A 20,123-nucleotide genomic window follows, 5' to 3' on the forward strand; every position below is an offset into this window, starting at 1 on the left:
AAAATTGCATTATCACTGATAAATTATTAAAATAACTTTTTTCTTTTTCAGACATAATAAAGACCATTTTCATAGACCTGTTGTATAGCTTCAAATGGAATAAATAGATAAATGACCTGCTTTCTATTTTCATTCTAGTTACAGGGGAGGAATTTTTTTGGATTCTGGATGTTAGCAGTCTCCTTTAAAAATTACTCTGGAAACCCTCTATAAATGAAAGAAATATGTATAGTATGCAAATTCAGTGTGCTGTCCTCATTTACCCAGTGGAATTCAGAATAAGCCCCAGCTTGTGAACATATTAAAGCAGATTGAAATGGATATTAGTGGGATTTGTAAGGAGAAGCACTCCAGTCAGTCAAACATGCTATGCACGAGAACTTTGATAATGTTGTTTTACTGATAATTACCTGCCGGCTGTCACCTCAAAGTGGGATTTCATGCAGGTTCCTGTATTTAAACATTACATTTGGAGCCCAGCCTGCCAAGACACTTATACCGATCTGGCCATGTCCGTTTTATTTCACAATTACCTGTGACTTTCTTCGTGAAAAGCAATGCAGTTAACTCCCTTTTAATTGTGTTTGATCTGTGCGGGCAAGAGACCATCAATACCGTGTTCCCCCTTCCCTGGCCCAGAGCAGGTTTTGCCTCTCTCCCTCGCAGGCATCGGCAGACACCAGAATTACTGGAAAGCAGCACATCCTGATGACCAGCATGAATATTCATCGGACCTCAGAAACTGGTCGCTGGGGCAAAGCAAAGACCTTCTACTTATAAACGAAAGGTGTTTTAAACAGGAAAGACCATCTTCTGTGGTCCTCCTGGGTGTCTAGGGTGTTTGGGTCCTCCAGCTCTGCATCAAACTTCCTTTTCTCTGTACCATGCCCCCACTTTTTCCCCCCCCCATACTGAACTCCTAATTAAATTTAACAGTTTCAAGAGTTTAAACTGTATACCTTTTTAATTGTGTCCTACTTTGTATTGGCTGATGCACAGGTTTGAAAATGGATATTACAGCTTTTTATGATATAATATCACCCTAATTGGTGCTTCATAGGCCGTGGCTGAATTCTTTTCAATTAAGCGCTAACATACAGTAACTGTTTCTCTCTGCAAATGGTGGAAAGCCATTCACAAGAGAGGACTGGTACTGCACAATTCCAAAGTACCTTAATGTGTCAAAAATGTTTTGTGAAGAAAGCTACACTGTAAATGCAATCACCTACATTGGTGTTCCCATTGTTAACTGGGAGTGAAAGTATTGCTAATTGTTCTGCGTTTTAGCTGGGTTTTTAAAGCATTATGTAGTAAGTACACCGGAGGGTCAATTTGTGAAGTGAAATACTTAGCATGCAAAGCGTAATACAAGATGCTGTGTAATACTTGACCTCTCAGCATAATAAATGTAGCAGTGAAACGCTGTGCATTCAGTATTCACTGAATAGAGCCTTCGCAGTGGAACAAAACCAGAAAATGTTCTCTTCATTCCTTTTTTTTTTTCACTAAGCGAAAATTATTCTTTATAATGGCCATTGCAGCAATTAGCTGGCATTTGGTAGAATAAATGTGCAGAAATAGCAATTTCTTATTTTAAATGAGATTTTGTATGGAGCCTGCAAATTACTTGAGGTATATGAATAATTGTGCCTTAGCTTTATGCTACAGAATAGGGTGTGGGTGGGTATAAAGATTTCCTATTTGCAGTTAAATGTTTAGACATTTTATTATTTTAATTTCACTCACAGTCTGCCTGGACTGACCCTGCTTTCCCATTGATCATTTCATGTGCGCCTGGAAGCAGTGTGCAGATGGCGGGAGACTCCCAATTAGTGCATCATGTTTTTTATGAATGTGACATATAAGTGCAATCAGGTCTCCTCTGGAGGCAATGGCGGTGTTGCGACTTTGAGTCTCTAAATCAATACAATTTAATAATCTGCATGGAATGAATGTTTATCAATGTTCTCTGTGGTCAAATGCAATTGGAAACTTCATTAAATTTTTATCCAAAGTTTTTCACCTTATTGAAATGCATTCTTCCAGCCATTCATGATTCATCCAATTAGCCTTAACTAGGGTATTTTTTTTCTTCTCTCAAAGTGATTCAGTTAATTATGTCCAGATATTCATAATTATAAGGTGGATGAGTTGGGTAAAACTGAAATTATGAAGCCTGCAGAGAGATTCTATGAGGTTTAGAATGTAGAATATAAGAAAGGAATGAGTAAAAGTCAGAGCAATGAAGTGCTTTGTTTTAATCTCCCTCAGCCCTCCCCACTCCAACTGCTTTCTCATGGGGTTTTATGTATTTATTTTTTCGCTTATTTGTAATCCAAAAAATTGATTTGCGGTAAGCTCAGAGTGAATAATAATAATAATAATAAAGCAAACACTGCAGATACTAAGAACGCTTGACTGACATGTCGAAAGTTATTTTTTAAAAAAATTTAAGGTAATATATAGTCATTCAAAGGCTAACTATTCAAACAGTCAAAGAAGAAATTTCCTTTCACCCACTGACCACCATGCAAAGTTCTCTGATCAGAGGTGACTACTTTAGCAGGTCTCTTACATGTTCTCTTCCCACACTTTTAAGTCCTTTCTTCTCATTACTGTCCTTCACACATTTTACTGGCATATTCTAATTATACGTATTCTACATAATATCTTGTTTCAAGCATTTTATTTTTTCCTAGGCAACTTTTCTAGCTCAAGAACTTTTTTTAGTCTTTAAAATTATGTTTTGGGATTATTTTTTAGCGAAATGAAAGAACAGTCTATCCTAATTATTTTTTTACCTAAGACCTAAGCACATGCAACTTTTTATTCAGACCATCGAGTGACACCCAAAATTCCTCTGCCAAACGCTCTAATGAAGGCAACTCATTAGCAAATGACACAGCTCATCTGTTAAATCCAGCCTGCGACACTGCAGAGTTGGAAACAGCCCTAATTCGTTACTGTTAGTCTAATCTGGGTAAATGATGTTCTCGCATAGCAAGCAGATAGCAGTCCTCTGTCACTCTACAAACAAGGCTTGTTTGCTACACTCCCTCACAACAAGCCCCAGGGAGGGTGCTGGGTCATTGTATTACTGCCTTTGCCCAATGCTCATGCCTAAGAACTTTAACAAACTGCATAGCCACTGCCCAGAAAGAATTATACATGATTTCTGTCCTATTTTAGCTCCTCGTGATTTTTTTTTTAACCGATGGAACAAATAAGAAGTCACAATTAGAGTTTTACCATTTGAAATGATTCATAGTAAACCCAAGAATGTGAGTTATAACATTTTTCTAATTATTCCTTCCTGAAATGTTCCTCCTGAGACTTTCCAAAGAAGGAGAATGTGGTGGACTAAGGGTAAAATTTCATTCCTATCTTTGTGTGGTACAGACAAGTGTTGTATAAATAACTGTGTAAGTAAAGATATTGGTATGTTAGAACAGAGAGAGAGAAATGTCAACTGCGTTTTCATATTAACTGTTATTAAAAATGCTCTGGTCGTGGTGATCACCTGGATAATTTTTCTTTTTTTTTCTGCAAAAACCTTAATTGTTTCCATTTGGTCCAAGACTTGGGAGAGGGCCCCAGGGTGGTTAAAAAGCTGCCTGGTGGCTGCAGAGACGGGCTTCAGGCAGAAGCCCTGACACCACAGGGGCTCCTTAAAGGCGGCTGGGCTTCGGAGGCTCCTAGTCGTGCTTGAGGGTGAGCCTTTCGAAGAGATATTCGCCCAGTCCAGCCTGGGGACCAGCCAGCCTGCGATCACGTGGTCGCCCATCTTCTTGATGAGTTTCACCTGCTCTTCCAGGAAGTGGCTCTCCAGGAAGTCATAGAGTTGGGGCTTTGCGTGGACAGAACCCAGGGCATGCAGATCCAAAAGGGGCGGGTTCAGGTTCTTCTCCCTGAGAATGCCGGCTTCCACAGCGTCCTGGGTTTTACCGCACTCCTCTTGAGGTGGCTTCTGCACCTCCGCAGCCCTGGTTTTGCATTTTCAAGAGACGCTTGGCGCCCTTGCGCTTCTCCTTGGCCAATTCGTGGAAAAAATGGCCCACGCCCTCCAGAGCCACATCGTCGCGGTGGAAATAGAAGCCCGGAGAGAGAGGTAGGTGTGGGAGGCCCCACAGATGCATGTTAACCGGGTGGTTGACTTCGGCCTCCACATCGGCGGAATAATTCTGATGATCTGGGAACTCATGCTTGATCAGTAATAAGGAGCTAAGCTCAAAAAACAGTGTTGGCTGGTCCCGGTGGCCTAGGATAGCTGATGGCTGATTCCGAAGGTTGGAACTGGAAAAAAGGTTGGAGGGTGGTCAGAGTCTGGAGCAAGGGGCGTGCCTAGGTCTGTTCTGTCCAAACACTGTTGAAGCAAGAGACAGATCTGGGGGACCGCTGAGCGCACTGCTGGGTAATTCTTTTCATAAGCTATTTCCTGTCATTGTGATCAACTAACAAATCTTCACCACACCCTGAGAGGTAAACAGGGGGCTTTATAGTTAATTTAAAAAAGAAAGAAAAAAAAAGGGTGGCACAAATAGTGAAAATCTGTTGTATGTTGAACTGTTAGTCTCTGCATCATTGGAGGTTTTATATCATTGCCATAAAAATCTAATGACAATATTTTCACCTGGAATATTTACCAAGAAATAACCTTTCTCTTTCAAAAATTGAGTAGCATACCTATGTAGGGGATGCTTCCTGTTTTAAGTGTCTACATTAAGAAAGAAACTTTCTTTTCCTGTTTCCCAAGGAAACTCCCAAGTAAACTCCTAGTTTCCTTGGGAAACTTCAACGAAGAGGGCCTCATTGTAGTTCACTCAAACTAGATGACTCCCCGTTTTCCATATCTGTTCTCCTACATCCCGCTTTTACTGGGGGTGGGCCTTCTCTTTGGGGATCTCCTCACTCCCAAATCTGGTTGTCCAATTCCTTTTCCTCATTCAAGGCCTAAGTCGAATGCTCTCTCCTCCATGAAGCTTTCTCTGCTGTCCTACTGAGAAGGAATCTCTCCCTCTTCTGAATTATGAAAGCAATTTGTCTCTCTACCTCTCAGTTGTTTATACACATTTCATCACCCCTGCTTAACTGTAGGCATCTTGGGAGTAGGATCCAGTCTGAACCAATTCTAGTGCCTTACGCATTGTGAGTATTCAATAAATATCTCCAGTGAATAAATTTTACCGAGAAGATTCTGGTCATTGATCCATCATTATGATGGCAAAGAGTTCCAAACATAGAGTCCAAAAACTTTCAGGTACACACACAGAAAGTCCATTGTGCTTCTGTTGTGCCTCATTCCTTGAGAAATGACCAGATTGCAACAGTCCCCCTCCTCCTATGGCAAAAAAGTTGTGTGCAATATGGGTGACATCATGGGATTTCTCACTTTGTCCCCTTGTCTGGTTAAAGATAAACTCTAATCAACCCTGGCCTCTTTCCTGGATGCCTATTTGCCATTCAGGTTATCAAGCAGAAATAGTTTATTTTAAAAAATTATAAAAGCTGACATTTTTTTGAGGGTTGTGTGCCAGGAGATGTACTGAGGACTTTATAAATATTGTCTCATTTGAGCCTCACAACCAGACATGAGGGAGAAGCTATTATTACCCGCACATCACTGGGAGGGAGCTGAGCTGAGTGGTTGGATGTCTTTCCCAGTTATACTGCGATGCTGGGAAAGAGCAGAAGCAGGACTCAGGTCTGTTTACATCCATAATCTGAGGTCTTAATCCTTCTTCTTCCTTTTTTCCAGCTTCACCGTTTCCTTCACTCCCTCTCCTCAGTGAACTTCCCATGGAACCGTTGAACTCAGGGGATATTTGTACACTTTTGTGGGAACTGCTTACCCAGGGCAAATCAAACTCTAGGGGCTCTAGACAATGATTCTCTGTGTGTCCAGCAAAAACACCCACCTTCAACCGAAAATAATTTACTGAAAATCCCATTTCTACCTAATTCTATATGGTATGGGCGGTTTGGGGCGCAGTTAGGAAATGAAAGGCGGCTGAGTAAAGACACAAACATTTCTCTTCGCTTGTAGGGAAGGTGCTGTCACACAGCTGAGCATGGAAATGGGTTTACACCAGGGAGGTGGGCTTAGGTGTGAAAGAGATGATCCCCTAGCCCACCTGGGAGCTGTGGCTGTCAGCCTGGGATACACCAAGGTCCAGATACCCCAAGCCCCAGTGTGTGCAAGGCGAATCCATGCTGATACATGGAGCCCAGAACTGAGCTCCTGGAGAAACCTTCCGCTTGGCGTTAGGAGAGAAAGAGCAGCGATGCCCTTCATCCAATACAAATTTTCCAACACGAAGGTGAGAGAAAAACCAAACATTTACTCAAAGAAACAGGTAAAATCCCATCTGATAAACCCTGCCACAATATTTTCTGCAAGTTTTATTTATTCAGCATTTATACTAGTGGTTCTCAAATTTTAGGATGTAAAATTACCTGGGGGGGGGGTGTTAAAATGAATAGGCCCAGATCCTTTCCCCTAAAATTCTGATTCTGTGGGTTTAGGGTGAGTTCCTGGGCTCTGAATTTTAGACCACATCCAAAGAGATTCTCGTGTTCCTCATCAGAGAAGTAAATTCTAAGAAAACAAGTCTGAAATGTAGGCAAGTGCTCTGAGAGCTGACGTTCTGTGGGGTTATTTAGGATGAAGCTTATTAATAACATTCTCCAGGAATGCTGTCTTTGGAGAGCTGGTGACGGCTGACAATGCCTTCAGCTACTGCCAGAAAGTTTCCTGTTCTCCTTCAACAAGGAAAACTTGTTCTGGGAAAACTTTGAGACAGGACCGAGGGTGGGGTGAGGGGCAGAGAAGCTGTCGCTGTGTGGGTGAGAGGAAGCACCTGTGCCTCTGCTGGTCTTAGCTGGGCAGGCCTCCCAGGCGCTCTGCAGGAGACAGGTCAAGGGACCCCTAAGCTTCAAGGAGGATCATCTTCTGAGGGAGGGCTCAGCGAATCTGAAGTCTCGAACAACAGATCATTCATTCATTCGACAGTTGTAGGGGCCTCTTATGTATCCACGAGGTAGGCCTGGGCGTTACACGTGCTTTTCTCTCTTCCGGGAAGGCCGATATCCCCCAGCTTCGCCTAGTTAATTTTCTCCTTCCAGACCTGGCCTCCCTAATGAGGCCAGTTCCCCCAGGATATGCCCTCATGTTATCATTAACCTGGGAAATGGGATTCCTTGATTCATGCCTGTCTCTCTCATTTGTAAGCTCCATGAGGGCAGGGGCCATGTTATTTTATTTTTATTTTTTAATATTTTTAGCTCTGAGTCACTGGATTTCAGCTAAAATAATTTGCTGAAATCCAGTTTTCAGAGTGACTGCTGCATTTAGCAATGTACCAGTTTAACAGAGTGGATTATTTTTCTGTTATAAATTATACAGCAAATTGTATTAGAGAGCATGTTTTAACAGCTTTTGATGATTTCTATGAAGGTTTAGTTGATTGGTTTTAATTTTGTCTTCATAAAGCATTTTAAGGAAAGTTTGATTGTTAACAGCTAAGGATCATAGAATGGTTTAGCCTTTTAGAGTATATATAAAATATTCAGGAAAGGGTATTTAGTAACCAGTAACCAAAACTTAAAGATTAGTACCCTAAATCTGACATACATTCCCTTAAGTATGAAATTGCTAAAGAGGGATTCAGAGTAACTAAATTAACATGAAACACAGGGATTTTAGACACTAACTGCTAGTCATATAAAATCAAGGCTGATATGCCATTTGAGGCATTGGTGAAAGAATGTAAAAATGCTTAAAGAGAAATCCTAAGTGGAATTCAGAAAGATGGGGAAACTAAGTCAGTTGAAACAGTCTCATTCCATGTATAATGCTGTAATTTAAAAATTTAATTGCCAGAAACAAAAGTTAAGTCCACCATGCCACCAAGCAATTGTAAAAAGAATATTAATTAATCATGGTTATAATTTGAAAATGTCTGACAATTACAGAAATTAGAAGTAGCCGAAGATTCAATTTTTCTTTTCTAGCAAGGAGAAATTGAGGTACTTTTACATGATTGTAGTGCACCAAAAAATTTGAAATAAAAGGGCAAATGTGTTCAATGATACATAAAGGAAGTAAGGAGGTTCATGAGGGGTTGGCATGATTAAATGAATGACAAAAGTTTAAATTTGACTTACATATTACCATAAAACTAAAATTTACAAAAAAGAATTTAAAAGATTAGTTACAAATTCTAAAAATGCTAAAAAGATAGGTAAAATAAAAAATGAAGGAAATGTAATAATTATTATAAGGAAATATAATAATAGGAAATAATGAAGCAACAACATCATATACTGAGGCCATTATTCCTCTTAGAAAAATGGCAAAAATAATCCTTTAAGTGCTAAAGAGTTGACAAAACTGTAAATGACTTAAAAAAAGAAATCTGTTTCAGACTGAATATTTCTAAGAAAAATAACTAAAATTTTGGGTAACATATGAAATATTTCATGAATATACAATTTATCCATAAGAAGAGTAAACTATCCATAGCTTTTGACAAATTATAGTTCTTCAAAACGCTGCTATAAAAAGCAAATAAAAACTGACTAAGACCATCCTATAAAAATTGTAAATTGTATAGTTAAACTTGTTTTTGGTAGATAATTACATTTGGTAAATGTGACAAATTAGTTATTCAGTAATCGACCATTTGATGAATTAATTTTGCAGGGTTGATTTTTGGCCAATTAGCCAGTTTCTTTCTTCAGAGTTTCTTTTATTTACCATCTCCAAAACCTGTTGCAGTGCCTGGTATGCAGAAGATGATTGATAAACAGTGGTTGAATAAATGAATGAATGAACTGTGCTGGGGCAGGGGAATATAAAGGCAAATAAGACTGTCAGGGTTCTTGGCTTCGTGAAGCTTACATTCTCTACTGAGTGGTAGTTCAACTCTTTTCGGTTATAATCTCTATATAACTGTAGAGCGACTTCATCTTCGTGTTGTACTGGTTCTTGATTCATAGGAGCAGGTTTACTGTACTGTTACACTACATTTGGTATTTAAATGGAAATAGAACTTCATTCCATAGAAAGGTGGAAAACTTTTTCAAATAAGCCAGAGTGAGGCAATATTACACAGGCTGTTTGGCAGTAAAATTTCTGATAGAATGATTGAAACTCTAAAGGTAAATTCCGTCTACGTGACATTCGCACAACACTTCATCCTGAAGTGATTGTCAAACAGATGCAAGAGAGAGAGAGAGAGAGAGAGGGAGAGAGAGAGAGAGAAAAGCAAGCAGAGAGGAAGGAAGAGCCAGCCGGCCCTCTCCCCCCAGCACCCCCCATTCATCATGGAGGAAGTGCTCACACAAATCCCATCCCAGGAAGTCACAGCTGGGCTGAAGTCTTTTTTTCTTTTCTTTTTCCTTCTACCCCTTCAACTCGTCTCCTTGTCCATGATCAGAAACGAAAGGAAATGAGGTAAATGTAAACCCATCCCAAGCTTCACAAAGTCGACAGAGGACAGGTAGGACATGCAAATAGAGAGCCCGGCCCCTTGCGCACTGCCCGCGGTATCCTGAGCTCTTGGGGAACTGGTACAGTAAGAACCAGAGGCTTTTCCTGTGCAGTGAGTTGGAATTAAACATGCTAATTTGAGGTCTCTTTCAAGTATTTTGTTTAACTCCATTGGCCTTTAATTCCTTTATATTGCATCATTTAATGTAATGTTATTTATATATGAAACATGTTATGCTTATTAACCAACGTGCAAAAATCCAAAGTACAGATTTTCTGTAATGGGCTAATTACAGGACTTTAAAGCCACCTACTGAGTTTTGCTGAGCTTCACAACAGGTTCACTGAACTGGATAAATTTATTCAAACGTGTGGAAATGAACCCCATTCTATGTGCAACGGTACTGGGAAAACACACAAATTATACCTCAATACCAGTTTAATGGGTCAAACAGTGAACCTGAATACTGAACTTATCTACATCTTAAACTAGTGGGGAGGCTTGTGGGAAGAAAGGGAGTTTCTCCCTGTTTGTAAACAGTGGTAATAAAACAATAAGCCTGGCAATTAGGAGCCAGTTCTCCACACTCAGAAGACAGAAGGGACTTGCCTTCCAGTGACCTTTGAAAATACACAACTTTCATAACCCAACCTGAGTGGAATGGAGTGACGAAAGCTCAGCAAACACACATCTCAAGCACAGCCCTTTAATCTTTGCTGTGGAGAACAAGAGGCACCTTTTCTTGTGTCATGGTTTAGGAAGACTTCAGCACAGAGTGTTCAGAGTTAGACACACAAATAAGGTATAAATATGTGGCGGAATTAAACACTGTCTTCAAACCAGCTTTTTACCCCTGAGCTGGATCAAAACAACAAGGATATGTTGATCATGTTAGTATTCATTCTTCATTAATCCATTCTTAAATGGATTTTTTTTTTTGTATTTGAGAGTTCCAGAGGACTTTACACTCCAACTGCATAGCACCATATTTAGAACTATTATCCCATTATAAGAAGACAAAGACTGGGGGGGGGGCGGGGGGGGGGCGGGGGGGGGGGAGAAGAAAATGGAGGCTATAGACGGAGGTTTGAGAACCTTGTCAGGGACAAAGTTGAAAGAAAAGACCCTATTTGCTATGTTGCATCATTGCCAATGGAAGTACTGTTTTCCAGTAGAGAAACACACACACACACACACACACACACATGCACACATACACGCACACACATGCATATACGATCATTTCTATCCCTTAGATGAAGATGGACAATACTTTGATTCTTTGATAGGTTTCTGTAGTAGAACTATTAATTTTGTCATGAAAGAGAAAAGAAGGTCGTTTCCAAGCCTGAAAGAGTTCCAGTCTTGTCCTCAGGGCACCTTCTTTACAATGTACAGTCTACCCTGTGACTGACAGTTGGGTGTTGATAACCTAATTCATGCCTGTCTCTTCAGTGAGACGTTGGTGTGCCCAGCTCTCAAAGCAATGAGCCTGGATTTTCAGAGCGCTCTCCAAAAGTGCCACGTATACCAATAAAAAGAGAGATCTGCAGGAAATGAGGTGTGACGCAGGCCAGCTTCACCAAGACTCTCGGACCAAGAAATAAGAATTTAAATATGAAATACTAAAATTTAACACATGACTGAAACAAAATAAATGGTGTACCAGTGAAAGCATTTGAGGTAATTAATCAATGCTGTGTTTGTACATATCATTAAATATATTATACTGAGTTTAGATTTGATTTCTATGCTCCTTTTATAAAGAGTTAAAAGAAAAATACATTTGAATTCACGCTGATACCGAAAACATGCTCCTAGCTTCTAGTTTTTTGGATTTCAAATCATTTCCATTAACAAACAGCTATTTGCCCTCTAATAAAATATGTCATTATGCTTTATTCACATCGCACAAAAGAATCACTGAAAAATCGCCCCAATGATGGCCAATAATTACACATTTTGCTCCTGTGCTAGCGATGAAGAAATCTGTTCATTGGAGAAAGCAGGTGCTGGGGCATCAAGCTAATAGTCAATGTGAGCCGTGGTAATTAGCCACAGCGATTGCTAAAATTAACAATTAGCTAACATGCAATTCTCTTTTTTGCAGGCTGCAGTTTACTTTGTATAATCCTTGCATGTTCTTAGTAATTATTCTGACAGCTTATTATTTTTATTTTTTCTGGTTTGAACACAGCTTTAACATTTGCATTGGGCGACCCAAATGTTCAACAGGCAGGGGCGAAACAACTGCTTGACTATGCATTTTTCTGAGGCCACATTTGGTGGTTTATCTTAACTTTTCATGGTTGGGGAGGGGATGGTTATAGGGATAAGATCTCTGATTCTTTCACAGCTATTGTCTTCTCCCCTTGGGCCTTCCCCCCAGCGCAGCACACTTGGTCATCCTGAAGCTTTTACAGGGAAAACTGCCCAGTCAGCGGCAATTTAGACTCGAGGGAACGACTCCAGGGCTGAAGTGCCATAGTCAAGACGGTCAAAACATCTTCTTTTCATTCTTCTTCCCTGGAGTGTGTCTTCGGTTAATGCATTCACTGTCCTCACACAATACCCTCCACACACCCCCCCCCTTACTGAGGGAGAAAATGCAGCATCCTGTGTGGATTGTTCTGGTCAGGGACTGTACGCTGGGATAATATCGCTAGAGCCTTCCAGTGGAATAAGCCTGGTGAAGCCTCAGCCTATGTGTGAAAGAAAAAAGAAAAAGAAAAGTTAAATGGCAAGGGAGTAATTTGTTTCCAGAAAACCTCTGGGAGGGAAAGATGTGATGAAAGCTTTTACAGCATTTAAGTAAGATAAACTGTGGCAACAACTTTAGCAAACTGCTATTCCAGATTGTATTCGTTTCCTATGCTGGCCAACAAATCACCACAGACGTAAGGATATAAACGATACAATTTTATTTTCATACAGCTCTGGAGGTCAGAAGTCTGAAATGGGTCTCACTGGGCTAAAGTCAAGGTGTCACCAGGGCTGCGTTCCTTTCCTTGCCTTTTCCAGCTTCTAGAGTCTGCCCATACTCCTTGGCTTGTGGCCCTTCAGAGCCAGCAATATTTCCTCCTCTCACTCTCCATCCTTAGTCATGTCTCCCTCTGACCACAGCTGGGAGAGATTCTCCAATTTTAAGGACCTATGCAATTACATTGGGCCCACCTGGATAATCCAGGATACTCTCCCCATCGCAAATCCTTAACTTAATCACAACATCTCTTTTGCTGTGTAAGGTAACATATCCACAGGTTCCAGGGCTTAGGACACGGACATCTTTGGAGGGCCATTATTCTGCCTATCACACACACCAATGAAATATGTACATATGATAAGTTTGTGTTTCTCTACAGTTGTGAGTCATCACACATTTAGTGTCAGGGAATTGGACTATTGAGGAGTGGTGAGGATTGGGGGCTGGGGGCAGTGGATGTCCGTGGCTTCCATAGACAGTAACTCTGTATGGCCCTTCCATGCCAGGTGTCTTAACTAATGCACAGAGCCAGTGTAGGCCAGGCTTTGTCCTGTCCCTCCCTCCCAGGCTCCTGAGTTTGGAGGGCCTTTTCAGCCTCTTGGTAAGAGGGCTGCCTCTTAGAATGCAGGCTTGGCCTGGCTAAGAGCTATCATCATGTGTACTGTGCTTTATTACGGTGTTGGGCTGTAGCATGCTGGTTTACTGTGTGAATGAGTGAAACAGATTGCTGTCCACAGAAGCTCTGAATTATATGAAGAAACACCACCCACTGCAGCCCTGAATTATAAAATGCAGTGATGGGAGAGGCAAAGTGCTGGTGTATGGTCAGGCCACCCAAGATGGCTGTTCCCTTGCTCTCTGTACATCCCCCCTGGTCAACCAGTGCCTGCTTCACCTACACCCTACTCACCTGACTGACCTTCCTACCTACTTGCCCCTGCCCCAGCTGGTGATTGTTCTAGCTTTAGATTAGAGCTCTCCACTAGGCTTATCAAGGGGTGGTGAGGGGCGTGCCACTCTGCTGGTTTCCCTGGTAACCGATGAGCCAACCTGATGTCAATCCCCCTAACTGGTAACCTCCCCCTGCCCCAGGAAGCAAGCACAGCTGCCGTGTCCTGCCTGCCGCCTGACGCACGTCGTGGGGTGTTGCTCCAGGACCTGCTTCTGACATGTAAGCCCCCGCTGCCCGTTAAACCCCAGATGTCCCTGTCGCTGACTCTGGGCTCTTTCTTTGATCTTGGAGCTGGGCAAGTACAGGCCTTGTAGGCCTGAGGGGTGCAGCCCAGCAGCTGGATTCCTGAGAGGTGCTGAGACCCTGTGTACGGTGTGAGGCGATTGTCAGGGCTCAGAAAGGCTTCTGCAGACGTGAGGATAAGCCTGGGGAATTGGGCCTTTGGACAGGCTGTGGGCTGCAGAGGCTGAGGAAGGCCTGGCTTGGAAGGAGAGGTCAGGGAGGTGAGCCATGGCAGAGGCCGGGGCCAGTCTTGCGGTGGTAAAACGTAGCAACATATTGTTTGTTTAAGTGGGAGGAAACTGGAATGAGCAGAGTCTGCCCAGAAGAGTTGAGCAGGCAGGAGTCAAACATCCAGAGAACAAATTGCTACCAAGTTGAACTAAGGTGAGACCTCACACAGTCGCAGGTGTTCCTGGTCAGGCAGCAGAAGAGATGCGTGTATTGAGGTGTGCCTTGTCGTAAGAAACTCTGCTCTTTAAAATAGAAATGCGTTGGATTTTTTGCTTTACAAAATAATTCATCCAATTGGTTTGTTGATATAGTGAGCTCCTCGCATGTATCTAAAATAGGATTCTAGCCACAAAAAAATGTACTGTCCACCCCCAACAGCATATCTGTTGTATAAAGGGAGCCAAGCACACAAGCTAAGGCTCTTGAAAAACAGTGGACCAAGGGAAATTTGGAGCCAAAGCATAAAAATGCTTTGCTAAAAATTTCAAGGTGTTTGCCTCAACTCAAGAGGCTGGTCAAGATATAGGGATGACATTTTCAGTGGTGGGGCAAGGTCATCAGAATGATGGCAATATATTTAAGGGAAAATGTGTTCTAAGAAGGAGGCATCTCACCAGAGGATTGTTTTTATCTCACGTAAGAACAGCTGTAGCTTCCATGGAGGAAGTATGCTGGCTTAGAGCATGAGTACCGCCTTCATTCTCTATGACCTGCACTTTGTCTTCACTTCTGGCTTCTTAAAACAGTATTTAGTATTTAGGTCATTATCTTTTTGATTTACAGATGCCAAGACACATGGTGTTAGAAAATAGTTTAAGTTCCTAGAGGCAGGCCTGGTAGAGTTGGGAATAGAGCCTAGGATTCCTGAATCGTACTCTTGATGCTGGTGTTTTGGGGCTGTGTGTGCACAGCGTGGGCGAGAGAGTGGAGTGCGGAAGGTAGGGGGGTGTGGACACGGAAGGTGGGGGGGTGGGCAGGCGGGAACGGCGAGGGAGAGGGCGAGGCTGGTATTGAGAAAACTATGAGTCATATGCTTCTTCAGGGGCAAAGGCGCATGCAACCTCAGGTCTTGGGCATCACGGAAGATTCTCAAAGACAGGCTTCAGTGAATAAAAATTACTGAACCAGATGCTACGTTATGGTCAGGGAGGGCTGAGGAAAGGGTAACTGTTAAAAGCCACTACAAAGAAAATGGAGGAGCAGGGGGCTGAGTAGCCAGGAAAGAGACCACTCTCCTCAATCTAGATAGTTTTTGTAAGCGGAGCAAAGAGTCCGGTGTGTTTTTGCTAAACTTACTTAACGTGCCTACTTGTCAAGTGCAGCACAGGACAGGAAACATAATTCCTAAAGTTCTCCAGCATAAGAGACTTCAGACCCAGCCTAGAGCATTTAGCTGGGTAATGCCACGCCTCACAGATATGCAACCAGAACCAACCCCACCTTTGCCCCCCCACCTCCAAACTGCTCTGCTGTCATCCTTCAGCCTCATTCTCTCACCCTCTGCACCAGGAGATAGTTCACTGTTACAACACCCAGAGAGGCATTGCAAGTTGGGTAGGTCACCTTGGGGAAAGATGGCAGTATGAACATATAATGGGTCCGTTCAGATCAGCGGTATTCAGTCCAGGGCAAAATATCAAGTGGAAAGAATAATAACACAGAAGAGGCGGTAGGGGTGTGTGTCTGTGTTTTCTAGGGACCCTCAGAAATGCTTGCTCTTGGTTCTTTTTCATTTGGTGTCATTCCCAGTTTTTACTGGCGCTTAGTTCCCTCTGCTTCCGTTTAGAGCATAGTTTGGTAAGGTTGCATTTGCTCCTTTGTTGAAGCCAGGATGACAGAACAATGTCTTGTGTATGGATTCCACTTTTCCGACACACTTTGCCACTTTCTTCTCCTCCTCCCAATTACTGCTCTCAGATCAAGATATCCAGCATTGTGCCATATCCTTAGGAAGGCTCTCCACATCTTGAGGTTACCTGGTCGTGGAGGTCATTGGTTTCTTATCTGACCCGTGGCTTGTCAGTCTGTGACTGGTGGGCTGTTTCTAGTATATAGACTGTCCAAATAGTGTTCAGGATCCCGGGTTCAAATGAAGATACATTCACTTCACAATAAAGCCATATCAGAAGGGACATCACTGCAAAACTTTACCACTGTGGAAACAGGAAATGGTACTTATGTTAGATCAGGAAAAGAAGAACTTGGCATCAAAAATTGACGCTTGGGCGCACTAAGTCCATATGTCCTAGTTTAAGTACTATATGGGCAGCGTTGATTGCAGGCTATCTAACCCAATCACTGCAATAGCTCAGTGAGAAGCAGAGTCGTGTCATACAATAAAATGCTATTAATTTTATGTTTCTCGTTAAACTTTAGGCAGTCTGGGTATTTTATGGAGACTTCTAAATGTAGAAATCTAATTTAAAATTTTACCCATTAAATGTCTCCACACTCGTGTTTTGGATGATCTAATGAGTGGCACCATTTATAGGCCACAAGGTTATAATCTGAATTTATGAACTGTAAAGAAAATACCAGTATGCTGACTAACTAATGAGCTTTTTAATAATGAGAAATAGATAAAGCTTAAAATGCAGAATGCTTATCAAGGACCTCAGACAATAGCAAAGTGGAGCAATTTAGAAGTACTTACCAGCGCTACTGCTGTGACAGCGAGAAGTGAACTATTTTCTTTCATTTTAAAGCATTGCTTTTCATACATGGGAGTAATTTCTATATTTTCTTAACTAACATTAAATGTCCTGGTATAATCCTCTTTTCAGCAGAGTTCAAAATATAAATAATCTATTGATACCACTTTGATAAAGCACGAGAAAACGCCTTTACAAAAGGGGGGAAATATCTGAGTATCAGCATGGGATAGTGAGATCCTGGGTTTCAAGGGGTTGATGGCTGAGACTTCCCTCAGGGAAGTGGAGAAGCTTTAAACACAGGCATGCTGCCCGGCGAGGGTGGCAGGGCCCTGGTTGGGCTGACATGGCATCACCGTCTCAGGTGATTTATAGCAAGTCTGGACTTCCAAAGAGAGTGTCTGAAGTTTGCCTGTGGCTGCCTTTGCCCTTGCGCTCTGCAGCATGAAAAGAATTAATAAAATAACACCTTCTTGTGTAAAGGCTCTTTATCTCAGGCCTCTAGAATGTGGCACCCCAGACATTTCTGGGATGTAGGACCAGCCTGGGAGAGATGAGTCATTTCTGAGCACTTGGGTCCCCAGGCAGCTATTGGGGTCTGAATGTGCCCTCCTCAATTCAAAAACTCCAAGTCTAAATTCCCATGACCAGGGAGGAAAGGAAAGCCTGGGATATGCTGTCATGCTGGGGCTCTGCTTGTTGTTGCTGCCATTGCTGTTGTTAATAAGGAACTAGACTGAGCTTGTCTTTTCCTTCTCAGGAAGTGCGCTTTCTAGCCGGTTCATTTAACTGCTCTCGCTTGGACAATGGAAAGGCCCCCAGAGAGTGGGGCTTTCATGGTTTTTGACATACAGCACAAACCTACTGGCCCTGACAGTTTCAGTCCTCTGTAGGAAACAGGAGAGGTGGCAATGGAAGGAGCAGGGAGAAGCAAACCCTGGGGTATTAATGGCTAGAGGTGGTGGGCTCTGGTGGCAAGCATGAGGTCTTTGGTGTGTCAGCCCTGGATTTGAGCCACAGCTCTACAACTATCAGCAAGCTGCTTAACCTTCTTGAGCTTTGGTTCATTTATGCCTTATGAGGATGAAGCCCAAGCCCAAGTAGTGTTGGCTTTATCCATTTCAGAAGAGTCAGAACAGAGAGGGGAAGAAGTCACTGAGTAAGGTCCTGCCAGAAGCCCACTGGCCCTGGATTCTCAGCCAGGATAACTCAGCACTGCCTCCTGCCTTCTACTCACCTCACTCCTCCTCCTCACCTCTTAACTTCTTCTCTTTCTTTTTTTTTTAAATTATTTTTTGGCCATGCCACTCAGCTCGAGGGATCTTAGTTCCCCCACCCAGGCCCCGACAGTGAAAGGGCCAAGTCCTAACCACTGGACCGCCAGGGAATTCCTTCCTTCTCTTCTCTTTACTCCCCTTTCAATCCTGAAAATCCTCTTTGATTTGAAAACAAATCACCCAAAACTTGCCACTTCTGAGTTTAGTTCAAATTGCTTGACCAGTAAAAGCAGAAATTCTTTCCCATCACTTAATTATAATCTACATTTGGATTTATTTGCCTTAGGCAAGACCTTGATTCAGGATTTCCAGCTAAAATGCAGAACCAGCTAAATCTGAATTTCAGATAAACAAGAAATAAGTTTTTAGTCTAAGTATGTTCTACGTAAGATTTGTATTTTCATTTGCTAAATCTGGCAACCCTAGTTAACTAAATGTGAGCTAAGTTCTCCTTGGTAATATCTTGACTTTGTTACTTTCACAGCTTACCAATCCCCAGATTTTATTTCTTGAATAATACGTCTTATAAACGTATCTGTCTGTAATCAGACTCGTATAATGCAAAGAGGCACCATTTGTGTGCTTGTTCTGTTTTGCTTTTGCCAGGCTCTCCACTTTCCATGTGTCCCTGGTGTATGGCCTTGACCGATACAGACATGAGTTTTGTAGATGGGCCATGGGGAGGAGCCAAAATTGAGGAAGGCATGGAGGACATCTGTGCTGCATGAAATTCAGTGTGGTCCTACGTGTGGTGGGGTCAGATCCGGGCACCACCAACTGGGCCCATTCCTCCTCTCTTTCCCCTGCCTAGGGCTGCAGTGCCAGGCTGCTGGGCACCTGATGGGGCACTGGGGGAGGCCACTACTGCAGGAAGCAGGGGTCCATGAATTTGGATGGGAAAAAATACATCTTTATGTTTATAACCCCTTTCAGGGCTGCAGGCAATCAAAACGATGACTGTCAGTACCTGGGATTGTGCCGCCAAGGAAGATCACAGGATTTTTTGTCTTTAATAACACATTAAGGTTATTACGGATATTCAAAATTGAATTACTCCATAAGACTTCAAAATTGCAGGAGCTGCCAGATTTGTCCATAGATCTTATTATTGAAAGTAATAAATTCATTAACAATAAATCGTCATAAAATTGCCTATATATAAATTTGCTTTTTAAATGTTTTGATAACTTTATTTCAGTATAATTGGTTTTCTTTGTCATCCTGGGTATTTTATTTTATGCATTTAAAGACATTCTGAGAAGAGGTCCACAGGCTTCATCAGACTGCCAGAGGGCACACACAAAAGGAAAAGTTATGAATTTGGACTAAAGGAAGATCTGAGCTCATGTAGATATAATTTACTTTCCCAAATCCATTGTCTCCAAAGCAAAATGGGCCAAACTCTCCTCATTTTCTCTTCCAAATGCATACTACCAACTGAAAACTGCCCTGTTATGAATTCCAAGTTGCTTTTAATATTCCCCTTAACCTGAATTTTACCTGCTTAGAATTTTTTCAAGGGAGAGTGATTTCTGGAGGAGAAGTACAAAGTCTTCCAGGGGATTATAAATGGTAAAAGAAAAAGAATTAAGACCAGAGCCCAAGTTTGCCTTCACTTCTTGGCTCCATTTTCAAACACTTTGTAATTAGGATCACTATAAAAGCCAATATGGCACAAAAACTATAGTACATAAAAATATTAAATATAGAAATGTGTTGGGTAGGATAGCAAAATTGTGTTTATTTGATACATTTAGATGCAATCCCTGGGCATTTGCTCCTTTGACTGCAACTCCTCTCTACCGCCTTGTTGGTGAGCTTGGGAGCTCAGGAAAAGATGGGCTCCGGCTTAGGAAAGAGGTAACCGATGCAGAGAAAAGGGAGCCTTTACTGCCCACACCTCTTTGTTATTTGTGAGCTTCCGTCTGAGGGCTCTGGGAAGGTTGAGAGGAGGCGAGGGGCCTAGAGATGGGGGACTGCGTGCTGGAAAATGGGTGGCTTGCTGGGTGGGAAGCGGGGGTGCCTGATCGTGGCTTGGAGGGGCAGCGGGGCGGGGTGGGGGGGACACGAATGAATGCCTGAGGGTTGAACTGGGAGAATAAAGCCACGAAGGAACCAGTCTCATTAAAGAATCCATTTCCCATTTTCGGCAGTTTGCTACATTAACAAGCTGAGCTGTGAAAGGATTAGATCCGCTAAGTGAGAGCCCGTTCTGTGCACCACTGCTAAACACATTTCAGAAAGCAGTGGATTCGC

At 42.3% G+C, this 20,123-nt stretch overlaps 1 long non-coding RNA gene and 1 pseudogene across 2 annotated transcripts in view; one reads left to right on the forward strand and one right to left on the reverse strand.

Moving 5' to 3' along the window:
• Positions 1–3,606: 3,606 nt before the first annotated feature.
• On the reverse strand, positions 3,607–4,201 carry LOC309625103 (ferritin light chain pseudogene; annotated as a pseudogene). The gene has a single exon. The product of its transcript is annotated as a ferritin light chain pseudogene (transcript).
• LOC309625118 overlaps positions 4,202–20,123 on the forward strand; it is a 76,104-nt gene continuing 60,182 nt past the window's right edge. The window contains exon 1 of the long non-coding RNA XR_014242325.1: positions 4,202–5,701. This is a non-coding gene — a long non-coding RNA (uncharacterized lncRNA). The remainder of the gene's footprint in view (positions 5,702–20,123) is intronic.

This window comes from Balaenoptera borealis, assembly GCF_965194805.1.
Source record: "Balaenoptera borealis genome assembly, chromosome: 3".
Lineage (NCBI taxonomy): Eukaryota > Metazoa > Chordata > Mammalia > Artiodactyla > Balaenopteridae > Balaenoptera > Balaenoptera borealis.